General features: G+C 44.7%; 1 protein-coding gene and 1 long non-coding RNA gene across 3 annotated transcripts in view; one reads left to right on the top strand and one right to left on the bottom strand.

The window, feature by feature from the left end:
* Positions 1-6,043, bottom strand: part of CKAP5 (cytoskeleton associated protein 5) — a 101,791-nt gene extending 95,748 nt beyond the window's left edge. For both annotated transcript variants that reach the window (XM_025355907.1, XM_025355908.1), the window contains exon 1: positions 5,955-6,043. The gene's annotated coding sequence lies outside the window, so the exon portion shown is untranslated. The remainder of the gene's footprint in view (positions 1-5,954) is intronic.
* An 89-nt stretch (positions 6,044-6,132) lies between these two features.
* Positions 6,133-13,505, top strand: part of LOC112606559 — a 28,437-nt gene continuing 21,064 nt past the window's right edge. The window contains exons 1-2 of the long non-coding RNA XR_003115653.1: positions 6,133-6,235; positions 6,347-6,447. This is a non-coding gene — a long non-coding RNA (uncharacterized LOC112606559). The remainder of the gene's footprint in view (positions 6,236-6,346; positions 6,448-13,505) is intronic.

The following is a 13,505-nucleotide window of genomic DNA, read 5'->3' as shown; positions in this document are numbered from 1 at the left end:
GAGATAAAACTGTCACACTCCCTTAGGTCAGAGCCTTTGTCTTTTTCTGGTTCACCAGTGTATTCCCTGAATCTAGAACAATGTGTAACAGACATTAAGCATCAATCTCAATATCTGTTCAATGAATGAATAAGACCCCATTAAGAAGCATAAGAGAGCCTGGCTTTACCTTAACATATTCATTCCTGTCAACATTTTTAACACTTATCCTAAGGCATTGTTAAAGATGTTTATTATTTTTAATTGCTTACCAAAAACCTAAACAGTGTTCATAATATTAAGGTACTCAAATTTATTGCAATTAAAACTTTGCTGCTGGAGCAGCTGAGAGCTGAAAACATTGCGGTCCCTGGAGCATAGTGTGCCCAGAGAGGGCATGGAAGCTCCATGCCTCTTCCCCTATACCTCACCCTATATAGCTCTTTGTATCCTTTGCAATATCCTTTATAATAAACTGGCTGGAAAACGTGTTTTCCTGAGTGCTGTGAACAGCTCTAGCAAATTAATCAAACCCAAGGTGGGGGTTGGGGGATTGTAGGAATGCCCATTTATATAGTCAGTCTACAGAAGCACAGGTAAAAAAAAAAAAAAAAACCTGGGGCTTGAGATTGGCATCTGAGTGGGGGGCAGTCTTGTGGGACTAAACCCTCAACCTGTGGCATCTGACACTACCTCCAGATAAAGAGTGTCAGAATTGGCCAGACACGGTGGCTCATGCCTGTAATCCCAACACTTTGGGAGGCTGAGGTGGGCGGATCACTCGAGGCTGGGAGTTCAAGACCAGCCTGGCCAAAATGGAGAAACCCCGTCTCTACTAAAAATACAAAAAATTAGATGGGCGTGGTGGTGGGTTCTTGTAATCCCAGCTACTCAGGAGGCTGAGGCAGGAGAATCGCTGGAACCCGGGAGACAGAGGTTGCAGTGAGCCAAGATCGCGCCACTGCACTCCAGCATGGGCGACAGAGCGACTCTGTCTCAATAAAAAAAAAAAAAAAAAAAAAAAAGTCAGAATTGAACTGAATTAGAGGACACACAGCTGGTGTCCACTGCTGAAGAACTATTTGCTTGGTGTGTGGGGAAAAAAATCCCACACATCTGAGGTCACAGAAGTTTTCTGTATTGTGAGAGTATAAGATAAACTTATTAAAGTTTCTTATTCTATATTCTCAGAATTGGTGTCAGAACTGGGATTTGCTAGAATGACTTTGGCTCACAGACACATATGGTTTGGGAAGAAAAAGGATAAAAGGATAGGGATGAAGAACTTTGATTCCTAGGTGGCCAAGTGGTCACCTATGGCAAGGAGCCGAAGTTGTGCTGCCATCAATTACTCAAGGTAAAAATTATCCATGGAATCTAGAGATGGATCCAATTGCCTGGGAGTTGGTTCACAGGATGCACAAGGAAATGCAAACTAATATTTAAAAAGTGAAATGTTGGCTGGGCACGGTGGCTCATGCCTGTAATCCCAGCACTTTGGGAGGCCAAGGCAGGTGGATCACAATGTCAGGAGATCAAGACCATCTGGCTAACATGGTGAAACCCCATCTCTACTAAAAATACAAAAAACTAGCAGGGCATAGTGACTCACATCTGTAATCCCAGCTACTTGGGAGGCTGAGGCAGGACAATCGCTTGAGCCTGGGAGGCAGAGGTTGCAGTGAGCTGAGCTCGTGCCACTGCACTCCAGCCCCGGAGACAGAGTAAGACTTCGTCTCAAAAAAAGAAAAAAAAAGAAAAAAGAAAAAAAGTGAAATGTTAAATCCCTTGGTTATTGTTATCTGTAAGAGCTAAAATGAAATTAAAAGAGAGTGGTGGGTTGGACCTTCCTGCTAGACCAAGCTCAGACTTCAGTGAGTGTGAGAGCTTAGGCCTCACACTAGCCTCAAAGCTGCCCCCAAGGGAAAAATTTATGCCGGGACCACAGAAAGTGCTTCTAAGACCTTTGGTAACGAAGAAGGTGGTCTGCGAAAACCAAAGAACTATAGAAACCAGGGGGTACAATGTGAAGAAATTGTTTCATTTTGTACATTAGTATCACAAGCTCCCTGAAGGGGACAGTCTGATTCCACCTATAAATGCCAAGTGGAACACCCCAGATCCAGATAAGGCCACGGATATGCTTCCTATGCAAGCCATGTGAAACTGGCTTTATGATGACTAGGACATTTGCCCTCTGAATATGCCCACTAGCCAGTCATGGTAAATGCTGTGGTTAAGGGTGACCCCTTAATGTGGATAACCTTACTGTTGCAAAATCAAAAGACAGTTCGAGAAGCCTTATCAAATGTGCTGTCTCAGTTTCCTCTCATGGGTCTTACAGATGCTAATAAAACTATTAAGAGAATAGTGAGACAGAGGACAAATGGATTCATCCTGGAAGGTGGAAATTTTTAAATGGTTATTAAGAAATAAGGTAGCAGGGTGCGGTGGCTCATGCCTATAATCCCAGCACTCTGGGAGGCCAAGACGGGATGATCACTTGAGCCCACGAGTTCAAGACTAGCCTGGGTGCCAAAGGAAGACCTTGCTGGTGTCCCAACATTAAGGGGTTCCAAAGAAGTTTGCTATATTTATCCTAGTTTGCAGAAATTATAAGTCAGGAGGCAGATTACAATGAGAAATCTGATCTGAAATTGTGTAGGCAATAGGTAGATGAGTCAAGATAAAGACTGACAAATGGGCAAGAGTCTCTTGGCTCAACCACCTGCTGGGGACCCCAAGCCTTCTGTATACAAGTAGGTAAAATGGTCAGGGAGTGGCGAAGAGAAATTCCTGGGGCTCCTTCATATGGAAGCCCCAGGCACAGTGGTACCAAGAGCCATTGGTGAAGCCCCGAAGAGGGCTACAACTAGATTCAGAGAAGGCCAGGCGTAGTGGTTCACACCTATAATCCCAGCATTTTGGGAGGCCGAGACAAAAGAATCCCTTGAGCCTAGGAGTTCGAAACCAGCTTGGGCAACAAGGCAAAACCCCATCGCTACAAAAATTTGCCAAGCATGGTGATCCACATCTGTAGTCCCAGCTACTGGAAGGCTGAGATGGGAGGATCATCTGAGCCCTGGAGGTTGAGGCTGCAGTGAGTCATAATCGCAGCACTGTGCTCCAGCCAGGGCAAAAGAGTGAGATCTGATCACACAAAAAAATTTTTTTTTAATTTTAAAAAAATTAAAAAATTGAGAGAACACAAAGATATAAGTGTTGACAGAACTATGAAAGTTGGAAGCTGTGTCTCCTATACATAAATGTTTTAAGGGAATGGATATTATGTCTGGCTGGGGAACACTTCCCCTACCTGGTATTGTAAAAACAAAACCTGTTGATGAAGTCCTAATAGAAGCTCCAGTTAGAAAAGTTTGGGTTAGCCAGGTGTGGTGGCTCACACCTGTAATCCCAGCACTTTGGGAAGCTGAGGCGGGTGGATTACTTGAGGTCAGGAGTTCGAGACCAGCCTGGCCAACATAGTGAAATCCTGTTTCTATTAAAAATACAAAAAATTGGCCGGGCGCGGTGGCTCAAGCCTGTAATCCCAGCACTTTGGGAGGCCGAGACGGGCGGATCATGAGGTCAGGAGATCGAGACCATCCTGGCTAACACGGTGAAACCCCGTCTCTACTAAAAAATACAAAAAACTAGCCGGGCGAGGTGGCAGGCGCCTGTAGTCCCAGCTACTCAGGAGGCTGAGGCAGGAGAATGGCGTAAACCCGGGAGGCGGAGCTTGCAGTGAGCTGAGATCCGGCCACTGCACTCCAGCCCGGGCGACAGAGCAAGACTCCGTCTCAAAAAAAAAAAAAAAAAAATACAAAAAATTAGCCGGACATTGTGGCACACACAAGTAGTCCCAGCTACTTGGGAGGCGGAGGTGGGAGAATCGCTTGAACCTAAGAGGCAGAGGTTGCAGTGAGCCGAGATCACACCACTGCACTCCAGCCTGGGCAAAAGAGCAAGACTCTGTCACAAAAAAAAATTAAAATAAAAAATAAAAGAAAAGTGAGGGTTGATGGAATTAAGATAAAAGTTTACAGGAGAGTTGGTATATTCAAACACACTTCACGTGAGAGCATAAGAGCTCTACACCCTTCTCCCATACCTACTAGCCCTGTGCCTCTCTTCATCTGTATGATTTGTAGCATCCTTTACGATAAACTGTAAAAGTAAAAAACAAACAAAAAAACACTTAAAAAAAAAAAAAAAGCTGCTGTTAAAACTGAACTGTCAGTTGTAGAAGACTGCGATGGAATTACCACACACCACTGTTCAAAATTCAAAACTGATCAAGACTTTAAAGTAATGGAGAATAAAGTAAAAGGCATGTTAATTGTTACGGAATACCTTTGCTTGCCATTGCCTCAGTGAACAGCCTTTAAAATTTTTTTTTTTTTTTTTGAGACAGAGTCTCGCTCTGTCACCCAGGCTGGAGCACAATGGCTGGATCTCAGCTCACTGCAACCTCTGCCTCCCAGGTTCAAATGATCCTCTTGCCTCAGCCTCCCAAGTAGCTGAGATTACAGGTGCCCACCACCACGCCCAGCCATTTTTTGTATTTTTAGTAGAGAGAGAGAGAGAGAGAGAGAGACGGGGTTTCACCATGTTGGCCCGACTGGTCTCGAACTCCTGACCTGGTGATCCGCCCGCCTCAGCCTCCCAAAGTGCTGGGATTACAGGCGTGAGCCACGGCGCCCAGCCTAAAATCTTATTTTAAAAAAATTTTACATGAGTTTACCAACTAGATTTAACTTATGGTAGCAAAATAAATTGATTTCACATTTATCTATATCATTAAATTTTATAAAAGCATTACAGTTTGTCCGGTCACTTCAGAGAAGTCAAAAGTCTTTTATAATTTCTTAAAGTTTCAAAAGATTCTTAGTTTAATTTATTGGCTCTTTAGGTCAAAAGAAGGACTTCTCAGGGTGATGAAAATGGAGGAAGGAGGAGCTCACCTTTCTAAAAATGAATTTTCAATTACTATAATTATGCATAAGAAAGGCAGCATTTCTGGGCCAAGATTTGATGCCTTGGTCCCATGACAATTAAATTAGAGCCATGCATAAATTTGGGGCGAGTTCTGCAAAAACCACTTCAACCTCTATTGATACTGAATGAAAAACTCATTGTTAAGATTCATCAACACGAATCTATTTTCTAACACACACTAGCCACTCTGGCAACATCCCTTTCATCATTTTCTATCCAAGAAACAGAACGGAATGCATTTCAATCCTGCCCAACAATGACCACGATTACAAGTGGGGGGAGAGCTCAAAAGTAAGAATCTAGTTCACCGAGCCCCAATCTAAGAGTAGCAAGGCCCAGCCCACATTGCTGGCTATTGTATTGGTTCCCCCACACCTCCAGGGCTGGAAGGACACCTGAACGCTCCCGACACCTTGAGAGAGAGAAAGCCAAACGTTAAGGGCGGGGTGGTGGATGATCGGAATCGTTCACATCGCAGCAAGCCGGGAGGGACACAGGTGTGCGGCCAGGCCCCGCTGCCGCTGTCCTTGCCACGCTCCGAGGCTACAAGGCCCTTCGCAACCACCACAGCCCTAGTAGGCGCTTACTTATTCATTCGCTTGACAATTACGCGAGGGGCACTCTAGCAGGGCCGGCTCTAGGGGCCCCCGCCCCAGTCCCGGTACACCGCTGCCGCCAGGCGCGGCCCTGCGCCGCCCGCGCCCCCTAGACGCTACCACCCGTGCCCCGCTGCGGCGGCGCTGTGGCCACCCGGAGCCCACCCCCAGCCTCCGCAGCACACCAGCGCCCACGCCCCCCGCCCTGCCCGCCGCAGGTCCCCTGGCCTCCGCCCCGCTTCGCCGCCTCAGACCTGCCGGGTTCGTGGGGCAAAGGAGGCGCGCGTCTGGAGGCCCCCAGCAGCCCGGGATCCAGGGGCTCCTCTGAGCGCGCGATGGCTGCACTCGAGGGCCTCGCGGGTGGGGCCACCGACCACTCACCTCAGCCGGGTCAGAACCAAGGGGCCTGCTCTAAGCCGTTTGAAACCGCTTGGGCCGCCGCACACCCCGCAGTGTCCTCGTTCTTTATTGGTCCTCGACAGACCGCCCATCGGCCTTTTATTGGTCCATTTGAAAGGCCTGTGGGCACGCGCCGCCCGCAGCCTTAAAGGGGCCGCGAGCAGCCGTGTTTCCCTGTGGACCAGACGCTGCCTACACGGGTGGGGACGCTGGTCGCTGCCGGGGACAAGCTGCCGACGACTCCAGAAAGAAAGGCGAAAGATGTGTGTAGACCTGGGCATCCCTGGCCGTCAGCATGTTTGCTTTATTTAATTACAGATGTTCAAGCTGCTGTCAACACCTGACAATTTTTTTGGTCATTATTCATTCCCCAGAGATTGACTGTAAGCTAAGTGCTGTAAGGGAAACCAGAGGCAGCTGAAAGTAACAGCGAATGAAGCCAGGACCCTGGATTCTGACCTCGGACCTGTTCTGAGTAAATCACCTTTCTCAGTAAATCTTCTGGAGTTGTTTCCTTATCTGTAAAATGGGATAACGATGTTTCCCTTACAATTTAATGGGAGGAGTTAATATAACTAATAGAATGTCTTGAGAAAAGCCTTTGTGAACTGTAACGCGTTCTGCAAATGCTGAATACTCCCTTATAAAAATGAGAGGCTGGGTTAACGTGATCTCCAGAATTCTAGCTTAGCTCTACATTCAGTGTTTCTGTGAATGAGTTCAGGTCCTTACTTCCAAGGAATTTGTAATCTACAATGGTTAGAGGAATATAACATACAGAGTAGTCACTAAAATTCAAAGCAGTATAATAACTGTATAAATGAAAAGCTATAAATGCTTAGACACAGGAGAAATTTGATGGGGGAGGATCTGTGAGGAAGGTGAATTTTTAATCTAGGATTTAAAGAATGTGTAGATTCTCAACAGGCTAAAAGATGGAGAGGGGATGGATAAAAGTAAATGAAACAATTACATGTTTTTTAATTGTCAAGTTGGCAGAGATGAAAAAGTTCAACAACCTTTGGTTGGTCAAGATTTGGAAAAATAGGCCAGATGCAATGGCTTATGCCTGTAATCCTAGCACTTTGGGAGGCCAAGGCAGGAAGATTGCTTGAGGCCAGGGGTTCAAGACCAACCTGGGCAACATAGCAAGACCCCGTCTCTGTTTTTAAAAATAAAAAATAAAAAGATTTGGAAAAACGGACACTCAAAGTCACTATTGGCAAGAGTATAGTTGGTACGAACCTTTAGGAGAACAATTTGGCAGTAACTGAAATGTACATAATCTAGTTCTGGCCCAGTAATGCCACTATGAGGAATTTATCCTACAGATCTGTGCAAGTATGCAAAGAAAAATGTGCAAGGATGTTTACTGCAGTACTGCTTTTTTTTTTTTTTTTGAGACAGAGCCTCACTCTGATGCCCAGGCTGGAGTACAGTGGTGCGATCTTGGCTCACTTTAACCTCCACCTCCTGGGTTCAAGCGATTCTACTGCCTCAGCCTTCCGAGTAGCTGGGACTACAGGCGCATGCCATCATGCCCGGCTAATTTTTTGTAGTTTTAGTAGAGAGTGGTTGCGCCGTGTTAGCCAGGCTGATCTTGATCTGCTGACCTTGTGATCTGCCCACCTTGGCCTCCCAAAATGCTGGGATTACAAGCGTAAGCCACTCTGCCGGGCTTTTTGTTTGTTTGTTTTTGACAGAGTCTCGCTCTTGTTGCCCAGGCCGTAGTGCAATGGCGTGATCTCGGCTCACTGCAATCTCCACTTCCCGGGTTCAAGCGATTCTCCTGCCTCAGCCTCCCAAGTAGCTGGGATTACAGGCACCTGCCAAAATGCCCAGCTAATTTTTTTTTTTTTTTTGTATTTTTAATAGAGATGGGGTTTCACCATTTTGGTCAGGCTGGTCTCAAACTCCTGACTTCAGGTGATCCGCCTGCCTCAGCCTCCCAAAGTGCCGAGATTACAAGCGTGAGCCACTGTGCCTGGCCCTTTTTTTGTTTTGTTTTGTTTTGTTTTGAGATGAAGTCTTGCTCTCTCACCCAGGCTGGTATGCAGTGGCACCATCTCAGCTCACTGCAACCTCCACCTCCCAGTATCAAGCGATTCTCCTATCTCAGCCTCCCAAGTTGCTGGGATTACAGGCATGCACCCCCAAGCCCAGCTGATTTTTTGTGTTTTTGGTAGAGACAGGGTTTCACCATGTTGGCCAGGCTCGTCTTGAACTACTGACCTCAAGTGATCCACCCGCCTCAGCCTCCCAAAGTGCTGGGATTATAGCTGTGAGCCACTGTGCCTGGCCAGCACTGCTTAAGATTAAAAAAAAAAAATTCTGGAGGCCAGGCACGGCGGCTCATGCCTATAATCCCAGTGCTTTGGGAGGCTGAGGTGGAGGATTGCTGAAGTATGAGAGGTCAAGGCTGCAGTGAGCTATGATCATGCCACTGTACTCCAGACTGCATGACAGAATGAGACCCTGTCTCTAAACAAAAAATAAATAAATAATCTGGAAATTACATGTTCATCAACAGGGAGCCTTTTATGTAAATTATGATATATCCATTCAATAGAACACTATGCAACTGTTAAAAAGAATGTGGTTAATCTATGTGCTGGAACAGAAACACGCACAAATTTTACTAATTGAAAAAAAGGCAAGTTGCAGAACTTGTGGAATGATTTTTTAATATATGGTTATAAATGTATGTGTGTTTGGGGGCATGCCTGAAAATGGTTAGAACATTCCTGGAATTATAAGAAACTTAATAGGAATGGGACTCGGGAGGGAAATGAATTTTTACCATTGACGTGGTGTGTTTCTTTTTTCTTTCATAGAAGAAGCAGAGAGTAGTGGAGAAAGTGTGAGTCAGGGCACAGTAACAAGAAAGTGCATCGTATGTATAGGACTGAACATATGGGGTTGATTTTAGGGCTGAAATTATGTTGGGAAGTAGTGGAACACCAGATTGACACAGAAGGTTAGGAACAATTCTTTTTTTTTTTTTTGAGACAGAGTCTCACTCTGTTGCCCAGGCTGGAGTATAGTGGCGTGATCTCAGCTCACTGCAACCTCCACCTCCTGGGTTCAAGCAGTTCTCCTGTCTCAGCCTCCCAAATAGTTGGGACTATAGGCACAAGCCACAGTGCCGGGCTAATTTTTTTGTATTTTAGTACAAAAAAGTACAATAAGGTGAGATAGGGTTTCACCTTATCGCCCAGGCTGGTCGCAAACTCCTAAGCTCAGGCAATCTGCCTGCCTCAGCCTCCCAAAGTGCTGGGATTACTGATGTGAGCCACCGCGCCCGTCCAGGAACAATTCCTAAAGGATCTTGAATCCCAGGGTATGGAATTGGTACTTTATTAAGTAGATAATGGGGGGCTATTAAAGTTCCTGAGCAAGAGAGTGGCAAAATCAGAGTTGTACTTTAGGAAAATTAATTAGCTTGATTGTCTAAAATGGTTTAGAGTTGGGAACCCAGCTAGGAGTCTCATATGAGGTGTTAGCAGTGGAGAGGATGAGAGCAGATTCAAGAAAGAATGAAAGATTTGGCAACTGACTAGATTAGGTACAAAGGCAAGGGTGGGTCCCATTTAGGAAGGTGAGTCAAAGAGAATTCCAGGATTTGATTGCCCAATGGAAGTAGGAAGTCAGGAGAAGCCAGTCTCAAGGGGAAGTTGAGGCATTTAAATTGCAACCTGTTTACTTTTAGGTACCAATGACGCATTCTAATGGAATCGTCTGAGTAGGCTTAGAAAATACACGATGGAAGCTGGAAGAGTAGATGCAGAATCAATGATATAGATTTGGGAATCACATTGATAGAGTGAATGAGACCACAGACGGGGGGATTGGAGAGAGTGAAAGGATGGATAATGAGGACAGATCTACATATAGGAGAAGAAGAAAGGAATGAAAGCAATACAGTCATGGTAACCTTGGAGAAATTGGTGAGGATATACAGAAATAGTTTTCTTTAGTCATTGGTCATTGGCATATTTACTTTATTTAAATATTACCAGAAATAAACTGAAGATTACATTTAAGGAGAGGGTGTGATGGTAATCCGGAATTGGCTTAATAAAGGATGTGTGTGCAGTCTGGGTCCTGGAGAGTTTTAGAACAAGATGGCAAAATCCCTTTTTGTCTTGGATGACTTAGATGCAGCCCTATTTTAAGATGAGCATTAGATGTCTGATTTTACTCATTTATGCATTCAACAAATATTTATCAGCACCTAGTATGTGGTGGGACACTTCTAGGCACTGCAATGATCAGTAGACAAAATAGACTTCCCAAAACTTCCTCCCCTAGTGGTGCTCACACTATAGTGAGGAAACATTGACAATCAATACATAAATAAATTATATAGTATGTTATTAGACAATATGTCCAGTGGGAAAAGAAAAAGAATAAAACTGGGTAAAGGGATAGGGAAATGGGTTGGAAAGACTGTAATTTTATTTTATTTTTCAACCTGTATATTAGAATCGAGGGTACATATGCAGATTTGTGATAAAGGTATATTGTGTGATGCTGAGGTTTGGGGTATGATTGAACCTAAGTAGTGAGCATAGTACCTAACAGTAGTTTATGAGTCCTTGCTTGCAGGGACCCATCCCACAGACCTCGACCCAACAACGGATGAATAACGTACACTAACACAGATATTCTGCCTGTCAGTCCAGCTAAGGGTCTGGGCCCCTCACAGACACCAAGGAAGGTTCTGTAAAGAGTAGCAGCCATCCTGATCAGCCAGTGAAGCTTGCATTTATTCAGTATAGATTAAATGACAAAGGTCTTCAAAAGTCTTGAGTAAACACCACTAGAGGGTAATTGACCTGTAATTGCCGACACCCCCCACCCCACCACGGTTATGCACCCACAGTTGATCAAAGGTTGGTCTTAAGACCACATAAGTAAACAAGCTATTTAGATAAACTACACTACTTTCCTTCATATCTACTCTAAGCTGTTTATTCAAGGTAAGGATCAGGCTGCTTTCAGCCATAACCCTATCCTGAGACTTTTGCAAAACCTTCCGGCCTTCCAAGAAGATTTGTGTCTATATTTTATAACTTCATCTTAAAATTTTTCCCACCATCCTGACTGAACTCCCATACTTGCTCCTCTCCTACTCTCCCATCTCTACTAGTCCCAAATGTCTATCGTTCCCTTCTTTGTGTCCATGTGTACCCAATGTTTAGCTCCTATTTCTAAGTGAGAACATGCAATGTTTGGTTATCTGTTAGTTTGTTTAGGATAATGGCCTCCAGCTGCATCTAGGCTGCTACAAAGGACATTATTTCATTCTTTTTTTTGGCTGCATAGTATTACATGGTATATGTACCACATTTTCTTTAATCCACCATTGATGGGCACAAGGGTTGAGTCCATGTTTTTGCTATTGTGAATAGTGCTGCAATGACATATGGGTACATGTGTCCTTTTGGTAGAATGATTTATTTTCCTTTGAGTATATACCCACTAATAGGATTACTGGGTCGAATGGTAGTTCAACTCTTAGTTCTTTGAAAAATCTCCAAACTGCTTTCCACAGTGGCTGAATTAATTTACATTTCCACCACAGTGTACAACTGTTCCCTTTCCTCTGCAGCCTTTCTAGCATCTATTAATTTTTTACTTTTTAACAAAAGCCACTCTGACTGGTATGAGGTGGTATCTCATGGTTTTGATTTGCATTTCTTTGATGATTAGTGATGATGAGCATTTCTTCATATGTTTGTTGGTCACTTGTATCTCTTTTGAACGTGTTTGTTCATGTCCTTTGCCCACTATTTATTTATTTATTTATTTAGAGACAGAGGCTCATTCTGTCTCCCAGGCTATACTGCAGTGGCGCAATCTCAGCTTACTGCAACCTGTGCCTCCTGGGTTCAAGTGATTCTCCTGCCTCAGCCTCCCAAGTAGTTGGGATTACAGGCACCCACCACCGTGCTTGGCTAATTTTTGTATTTTTAGTAGAGATGGGGTTTCGCCATGTTGGTCAGGCTGGTCTCGAACTCCTGACCTCAGGTGATCCACCCACCTCGGCCTCCCAAAGTGCTAGGATTACAGGCGTGAGCCACTGCACCTGGCTTGCCCACCTTTTAATGGGGTTGTTTTTCACTTGTTGATTTAAGTTCTTTATAGATTCTGGATATTAGACCTTTGTTGGATGCATAGCTTGCAAATATTTTCCCCCATTCCGTGGCCTATTACTCCCTTGATAGTTTCTCTTGCTGTGCAGAAGCGCTTTACTTTTAGTAGGTTCCATTTATGCATTTATCAATTTTTGTTTTTGTTGCAATTGCTCTTGAGGACTTAGCCATAAATTCTTTGCCAAAGCTGATATTGAGAAGGGTATTTCGTAGGTTTTCTTCTAGGATTTTTATATTTCAAGGGAAAGGCTGTTTTTTTGTTTGTTTTGGTTTTTTTTTTGTCTGTTTGTTTTTTAGACAGGGTCTTGCTCTGTCACCCAGGCTGGAGTGCAATGGCAGGATCTCAGCTCAACTGCAGCCTTGACCTCCTGGGCTCAAGTGATTGTCCCACTTCAGCCTCCCGAGTAGCTGTAGCATGCATGAAACCTCCTTTTTTTTTTTTTTTTTTTTTGGTAGAGACAGGATCTCATGTTACCCAGGATGGTCTCAAACCTCAAACCCATGGACTCAAGCAATTCTCCTGCATCAGCCTCTCAAAGTGCTGGGATTACAGGCGTGAGCCCCCGACCCTGGCCCGGGGGCTCAAGCTTGTAATCCCAGCACTTTGGGAGGCTGAGGCAGGTGGATCACCTGAGGTCAGGAGTTCGAGACTAGCCTGGCCAACATGGTGAAACCCGTCTCTACTAAAAATACAAAAATTGGCCGGGCGCGGTGGCTCAAGCCTGTAATCCCAGCACTTTGGGAGGCCGAGACGGGTGGATCACGAGGTCAGGAGATCGAGACCATCCTGACGAACATGGTGAAACCCCGTCTCTACTAAAAAAATACAAAAAACTAGCCGGGTGAGTTGGCGGGCGCCTGTAATCCCAGCTACTCGGGAGGCTGAGGCAGGAGAATGGCGTAAACCCGGGAGGCGGAGCTTGCAGTGAGCTGAGATCCGGCCACTGCACTCCAGCCCGGGGGACGGAGCGAGACTCCGTCTCAAAAAAATAAAAAAAAATAAATAAATAAATAAAAAATAAATAAATAAATAAATAAATAAATAAATAATAAAAAATAAAAATAAAAATAAAAATACAAAAATTAGCCGGGCATGGTGGCAGATGCCTATAATCCCAGCTGCTCGGGAGGCTGAGGCAGGATAATCTCTTGAACCCGGGAGGTGGAGGGTGCAGTGAGCCAAGACCATGCCATTGCACTCCAGCATGGGTGACAGAGCATTACTCCATCTCAAAAAAAAAAAAAAAAAAAAAAATATATATATATATATGAAAGGGCAGTCAGGGTAGGTTTCACTGAGATTACATTTGAGCAAAGACTTAAAGAAGGTGAAGGAGTTAGCCATGAGTGTATCTAGGGGAAGAAGTGCGAGCAA

The sequence above is a fragment of the Theropithecus gelada genome, chromosome 14 (genome assembly GCF_003255815.1).
Source record: "Theropithecus gelada isolate Dixy chromosome 14, Tgel_1.0, whole genome shotgun sequence".
Classification (NCBI taxonomy): domain Eukaryota; kingdom Metazoa; phylum Chordata; class Mammalia; order Primates; family Cercopithecidae; genus Theropithecus; species Theropithecus gelada.
This window is presented reverse-complemented; position numbering and strand designations above follow the sequence as displayed.